Raw genomic sequence first — 8,298 nt, 5'->3', positions numbered from 1 at the left:
TTAACTCACAAATTAAAGCAACACACCGAAAACGTAGTAAGTAGCGATAAGTGTAAAGGGCAGAGAACTATAACATCTTATTCCCATGTCGTGCCTCGAATTGCATGGCGCAAGATAATGCAGGTACAGTGACATTTTGGTAATATTCATAAATACGTGATTCATGCATTTTTTTTTTTTTAAATTGCATATTACCTTGTTTATTAATTTACGTAAGAAAATATTGAAACCTCTCTAAGACGGACACCTCTCTATAGCGGACAATTTTTGATTCCCCACGGCTGTCCGCTTTAGAGAGGTTTCACTGTATATTGATTTTTATATATCTCCCCCTACCCTAAGTGCCCGAACCTCATCTATGTTGCAAATTTGATCGAAGATCGGTCGGATGGTTCAAGAGATTAAGTCACAAACATAGCCATTTTCAATTTTATAATATAGATTAAGGACATTACTTCCAAATTCTTCACATCCGAATTTAGAACTAAATGATTCAGAAAGTATCATCCTTTAATTCAGTTGTTTTCAGCAGATAGAAAGATGTGTATAAATCAGAAGTTATGGAAAGCATTTGTTGGCAGACAGTTTTGATACTTAACAGGAATTTTATAAACATATTCTAACACTAAGTGAAAATTTTTGGAAATGCGTTGTTTTAAGGATACAGGATAGACCAAACACCCTTCTCCATAAGACAGTATAGACTTTTACCTATAATCTTCGAAGTGCTGGTCGCACAGTTTAATGCAGCACGATAGTTAAAATATCGGTGAACTCTCGTTAACAGGGTGCATCACAATTAATCGAGTCTCAGGCGTCGGTAATGCGTCGAAGAAAATGTTTGAAATAACGAAATATTGACTGGAGTAAAGAAATACGATATTCTAAGAAGTGGTTCATAGTGTTCAAATTGGGCAATCGCGATGCCCCTGAAACTCCCCTTCCCTTTACACATACGGACACTCCACTTATCAGAAAAGTTATCACTCAGACAGGTTGGACAGCTGTAGAACCAATTTATTATCACCAGCCTCATAACCTACCACAAGCATAATTTAGCAAACTCAACCAACATATATATAAGTTAAAAGACTCGTGAAAATAAACGGTCACACATCTGGATGAATTGAACACTTCCAAGGACCCACGAAGCATCCCAAGTACTTAAATAAATCTGGTGTTAAACATTAACTTCTAATTAAAAAAGTGTTTTTCTGCGGAGATGGGGCTGGTTTTCAAAGTGTAAAGTGTAAGTCTAAAGATCTCAGCTTTAATTTTTTATTAACAAGATTTAACGAACAAACAAAGAAAAAAAAAAAGTAATTGTACAAAAAGACATACGTAGATAGCTGGACAATAATCAGTTACAATAACGGACTTTACGTGTTTTCCTTTTAGGCAAAAGAAACCCAAGCAACCTTGTGACATACACATGTATTAATGCACATTTACAAAAACTCGTCTCGAATGATAAACCCTCAGAATAATATTCCGAACTGTCTACAGCACGCTGCCATACATGTTGCAAAACCTTGTCTGATTATGAAAAACCAGTAGTTCCCATCCTTGTTTACCTGGTACCCCCTTCATAAACCTTGAATACTTCACGCCTCTCCCTTGCCCGTCCTTTATGCTCGTTGGTTATACGTGGTTTTTGGCTGACCTCTTCTGTGACTTCAGATACATCTCTGAATTATCAAAACTTCACTAATAATAGTAATAATATTCTCACGAGTTTATATTTGTTTCCAGCAAGCCTTCTACATATCATTGTAGTACATTGTTATTAGCAAAATCGGTCATTATGAAAGCTCTAACTCAATAGTTATTTTGCGATTTTATGATATTTACATTACTTATTTTGAAGCTGATTATTGATAGATTGATAACGAGCTTTATCTTTCTTGTTTCAACAGTGTCGCTATTGTGCTTCTGGATAACAAATATAACACAGACTGTTTACATCTGCAGTACTGCACCTACGTCCTCGTCGTGGGTCCTGTGTTGTTGAAAAGTGCAGAAAAATATGTATTTTGTATTATGTAGATTGTTATTTTGAACAAATTGGCTATTGTGTAATTCTAAATGTGCCTAAATCATGCAGAAAATATTTCTTAAATTTTATACACTGCTTAAGTTAAGAAATATAGGTAATACTTTTGTTCATTTACCGTAGAAACACAAAAGTGTGTTGTGTACAGCGGGTTTGCATACCCTATGAAGACATAAAGTCTCTTTTGGCGATTCGCCACTGGAAAATATTCGATTTCAGCGACGATTTTTTTTACAGTATTTTATCAATATCAATTGACAACTTTTCCGTACTATTGCGTTTTCGATATATAAACAAGAATTTTAGGAATGATTCAAACAATGGATCAAAAAATTGCGATCTTGGCCAAGAATTTTAGGAATGGTCAAAAAATTGCATCAAAAGATTGACATCTTAGCCAATAATTAGCTTTTGGATCAGGAGCCACAACATTTTTGAATGGCCCCTAAATCGAGTTTTCGTATTTTGTACAGAATAAGTATATCATACTGAGTTAAGTGATAGTTTGGGTTTGGTTACACTATATGTAGTTCTCAAAATATGAGGCGTACAAGAAAATGTTTGAATAAAATATATTGAATTTTTTGGATTAGGGGCCACAAAATATTTGAACGGACCCTAAATCGAGTTTTCATATTTTTCAAGGAATAATCACATCATACTAAGTTAAGTGATAGGTTGGGTTTGGCTACACTATATGTAGTTCTCGAGATATAAGGCCTAGAAGAAAATTTTTGTCTGAAATATATTGGATCTTTGATCCAAAAAATGATTTTTCGCTCCATCCTTATATATATATATATATATATATATTAGGGATGGTCAAAAATTTTCGGAATCGGAAATTTCGCTTTCCGGATTTCGATAAAAATTCAGAAAAGTTCCCGAATAGTAAAAATTCCAGAATTGACCATACCTAATATATATTTGGTCTAGGAATTAATTCGTGCGGTTGGTACGCACACATTGAAGCTGTAGTACAAACACAAAATACATAAATACCTTAAGAAAAATATTGTCCATCGCTAGCCACCACTTTCGCCCATCTGTCAGGCAATGTACGGATTCCGTGGCGAAAGAAGTCCTCATCCTTGGAAGCGATCCAGTCAGAGACCCATGTTTCGATATCTTCTGAAGAAGTAAACCGCTGTCCAATCAAATCGTTGTTCATGCAATCGAACAAGTAGTAGTCCGAAGGAGCAACGTCTGGTGAATATGGCGGGTGGGGTAAAACTTCCCATCCGACATTTTCTAAATAGGTTTTGACCGGTTTTGCGACATATGGGCGAGCGTTATCACGTTGAACAATAAGTTTATCATGTCTGTTCTCCCATTCTGGTCGTGTTCTGGCCAGAGCTTGCTTCAAACGCATTAATTGTCGTCGATAACGTTCTCCATTCATAGTTTCACCCGGTTGCAGCAGCTCATAGTACACCACACCTTTCATATCCCACCATATGCACAGCATAACCTTTGCACAGTGAATATCTCGTTTTGGTTGTGATGGACCTGGTTCACCTGGTTTCACCCAGGCCTTTTTTTTGTTTAGGGTTCTCGTAATGGATCCACTTCTCATCACCCGTAATAATTCGATGCAGAAACCCCTTTCTGCTCTGTCGTTGAAGCAGCAATTCGCAAATGGTTTTTCGTCTTTCAACGTCTCTGTCTTTCAATTCATGTGGAACCCAATGTGACATCTTTTGAATCATTCCCATGGCTTTCAAGCGTTTGGAGACTGTTGTTTGATCAACGCCTAATGCTGCTGCAAGTTGTTCCTGCGTTTGACACGAATCCTGCTCGAGCAATGCTGTCAATTCTTCGTCTTGAAATTTTTTTGGCTGTCCAGCTCGCTCTTGGTCTGCCAAGCCGAAATCACCACTTCTAAACCGTGCAAACCACTTCTGACACGTTCGCTCAGCTAGAGCATGGTCACCATACACTTCCACCAAAATACGATGACTTTCAGTCGCACTTTTCTGCATGTTAAAGTAATGCAGCAGGACACCCCGCAAAAACACTTTATCAGGCACAAATTGCGCCATGTTCACTTAACTACAAACTGGTGTTGTTGACGCTTTAATCCACTGCCCTATACTACGAACGATACGCGATGACAGGGGTTTGCAACACATGTGTGGATACACGGAACTGTGGGACGCTCCGTTCGTTGCGCCATCTCTTGTCCACCCGCACGAATTAATTCCTAGACCAAATATATATATATATATATATATATATATAAAGTGACAATAACGGTAAGATTATTTTGATTCTTCAACGTCAGTTCAACGTATGTATAAATAAAATGAATCAGGGTTGATCTTAACTGATGGGACATTCTGAAACACCGAACACAGTCTCCTTTTCATACACATCTCAGCGGCAAAAACCTAACGCAAACGTTGGAACTTGACAAACATCTGCAACTGCAAAGCACAACCTTCATGTCGCATAACACAAAACATATTGCAGCACTTGTTCTTCAGTAGTGACAGCACAGTGATTATTATGTAACAAATTCATCACTACACGATTCAATCCGCCTTATGCAGAGTCGTTTCGACGTATGATTAGCGTCATACTAAACTACTGACTACTGCAGGAGACTTATGTTAGTCGAACTCTTTAGTATGGCACTAATCGCGCTTCAAAACGACTCTGCATAAGGCCCAATATGTTTATTTTTATAACAATGTTAAACTGATAAAGATATCCCTTTTATCAAGCACTGGAGAGAGACCTTTAAACGAATTCATTACTGTTTCTTACGTAATACATGTAATGTATAGAAGTCATATTTTTATTTATTTATTTTTGTCGGGAAAACTACGTGATCGAATAAACTAATCGCAGATTCGTCTTTTGCTTGCAAAAATACATTTAAAAAATCAGATTTTTAAACAAAGAACCACTTTCGTGTTGTACAGAGTTATTGAGGTAAATGGAAGGAGAAAGGACGAAGAAATAGGTGATCTACCTAAGCGTGTGTAGAACGCTTTTAAAGAGAACTTCAAATACAGTAAATTATATTTATTTATCAACTTTATTCGTTTCGAATCTGTTTATTTTTTAAAAAAGTCAACTGATTTTTGCTTGATTAGTGCATTCGAGATTTTAAAATGAAATTCCAGTTTTAGAACAGGGATCACATTGAATTAACACTTCAACGCTACGTTTCTTCATGGAAATAGTATCATATGACGTGCTACACCTTTAATTTTTTGGCACCTGCCCACCTATTGCAAACAGATAATTTTCCTGCAAATTTATATGCCATAAAGGAAGAAAAGGTGAAAAACACGCACATAACATTTTACTGTGTTTGCCATGTTCACAGATGTCTCACATGTTTGGTTGTAGAAGTTTTTTTTTATTATTATTATTATTTAATCCTTATTTTTAAAATTTATAGGCAGAATCTATTAATTCATAAAGTGGCCCGTATTCGTATTCTTAATCTGCTATAATTTTCTTTGAATGTACGTTCATACTTACATTAAAAATGCTTTTCGTATACAAATAGTACTGATTTGCTGCTAAATCTTTTTGTGCGAACTGCTTCAATCCACAATTTTCTCATCTTGAGTTCGCTAGGAACTGTACGTAATATTTTTTTTTTTTTTCTCGGATGTAGTAGTAACCCAGCGTAGCATAGTCGCTAACGCTCTCGCGTTTTGTTCGATTCCCAGTTGGAACACTCGGTCGAAAAAGTGTAAAAGATTTTACAGGCCAACCATCCTGAGTGAGGTTCGCCTGGGTTTTCCTCATTCACAGCAGACAAATACTGGGATGGTACAGTCACGAAAGAAAGTATTCTTCAGTTGACAAAATTTCTTTTCATAATAACTCAACAATAAATTAACCTATTAGAGTACCAACCTTGGCAAGTTGTCAAGTTACAACTATCCCAAGGATAACAACAAAAATATCGAAATTAATTCACTTGTTCCCGAGTTATTGGTAAAAGAAAATTTGTCAACTGTCAAGTACTTCTTTTTCCGTGTGTACCTCACATAATATTCCGGGGCAGTGCGATCGCCGAGACACGTCATTCCTCATACATCACGGCAGGGCCGGCGCTAGCAGTTTTGTCGCCCTGGGCAGTACTTTCACATGCTGCCCCTTTAATCCGCAAACCTTATTTTGACAGACGACGTTCAGGTGTCACGAAAAAGTAGGATGCCCCATTTAAAAACATGTATGAAACGGAAAAGTAAACAAAAAATTGAACTACCATTCTCGAATGCTTACGTAACATCTAAACGACTCCATAGATGACAATATTCAGTATGCTCGATTTCGCTGTATATCTATAGTCGTGGATAGAGTTATATCTGTGATATACAGCAGCGCACACAGAAAATAAAATTAAAAAAAAAAAAAAAATGTGCTTTAGTCACGACTAAGAATTCTAATTTTTAAGCTTATTTTATATCAAAAGGTGTTTCGAATAGAGTATGGAACATGAAGATAATATAGTGAATCCGATATTACGGCGATACTAAGTGATTAGCCTAAGCCTTATGATGCACTAAAACACAATAGAGATACATAAATTAACATACCTTAATTGAAAGAAACTTTTCTTGCTTTGGTATGAGCAAATTCCTTTATAACATTCGCGTAGTCCAATGTTTCAGAAAATTCGTGTTCTATTGATATTATCGCTATACCATTCAAGGGTGTTTCAGACGGGGAAGAAATAGATAGTTTTTAATAAACTTAAGTTTCGAAAAACTTCTTTATCCACTTGCCACTGTTACCGGTAAGGTTAAAAATATCCTAAATGCAACACTGACATTGGGAGCAAACTCATGTTCCTTAATTAATTTAAAAGTTTCTTTTGGTGAACTTTTAGGCTTAATTATAGCGGATAACATTTTCAGTTCATCTTTCAAATCACTGGCTTTAATATCTTTCGATTCTTCGTGTGCTAAATGCCGGCAAGCTTAGTGCCTTTTCAGACAAAAGTTCAGGTGGCATATCTTTATGATTACTTATATCGTAAAGAAAATCGAAATACTCGCTGTGATGTTTGTTATTCAAACCTTTCTCTTAAAGCTAACATAATCATGTCTAGAACTTTGTAATAAAAATCGATCTTCTATCTCGTTTGTGGATCTTCAATAGCTTCATCATCTGCCTCGTACTGAAACTCTCTCTTCTTTCGACTTCGAGCTTTTACTGTATTACCAATCTGCAGGTCATTCATATCTAATGCTGATGCCAACTCCATCATATCAACTAAGTTAGATTGAAACTTTGCATCATTTTTGCTCCTCTCGAAGGATTCGGATATGTCAAGAATCCTGACTACATCCAACACATGAGAATCAATACTTTGGAGACTTTTGCTTACTATGTTTATGTGGAGTAAAAAATCATACCAGATATCGAGTGAGCAAAGTAAAGTTAAGTTATGCAGCTGGTTTGCTATACACAGAGTATCGTGGGCGACCATTCTATCTGTTCTATTGTCATTATTTATTTGAAGCAAGGCATCATAAACCTCCCCTACTGATATCTAAATGGAGTCAGAGCATCAATTCCGCTTTCCCACTTTGTGGTGCTTAATAGTCTTCAAGTGAGACTGCTAATATGTTTCTTTAGTATGGTCCAATGTTGAACCGATGCAGAAAGAATTCAAACTTTTTTAACTATACAAAAAAGAAAAAAAAGAATAAGAAAAGAAACAAAGAAATGAAACAGCGTACTGAAATGTTCTGGCTGCATCGTTAACGACAAGGCTTAGTGAATGACTACTGCAAGGAACATAGAAGGCTCGGGAATTTATTTCTAAAATTCTCTTCTCAATACTGACTGTTTGCGTTTCATATTGGAACCATTGTCATATCCTTGACCCCTTATGACTTCGATAGGAATGTTCATTCCTTTACCTGTTTATTTATTACTTCTGTCAGTCCAAGACTAGGGTTGTCTGTTACCGCTACAAAACCAAGGAAGTGTTCGTAAATGTTTACAAGGCATTCTCTATTGTTGCATGTATGTAATTTGTACAAAACGAACGATTATTGTCATTTGCTCTGTACCAGAAACAACTGGCGTGCAGTCTAGTACTATACTATAATATTTTGCAGCTCTCAAAAAAGACAGTATTTTAATTTTTATTTGTTCACTAGGAATCTGAATAATTTTATTTTGGACATCTTTTCCTAAGTAATGGTGGTATTTAATTTGTCCTCCTATGGCTCTCAATTGGGAATGTACCTTCTGCGTACTTGGAG

The sequence above is a fragment of the Thermobia domestica genome, chromosome 6, assembly GCF_964235325.1.
Source record: "Thermobia domestica chromosome 6, izTheDome1.hap1.1, whole genome shotgun sequence".
Classification (NCBI taxonomy): Eukaryota; Metazoa; Arthropoda; class Insecta; order Zygentoma; family Lepismatidae; genus Thermobia; species Thermobia domestica.
This window is presented reverse-complemented; position numbering follows the sequence as displayed.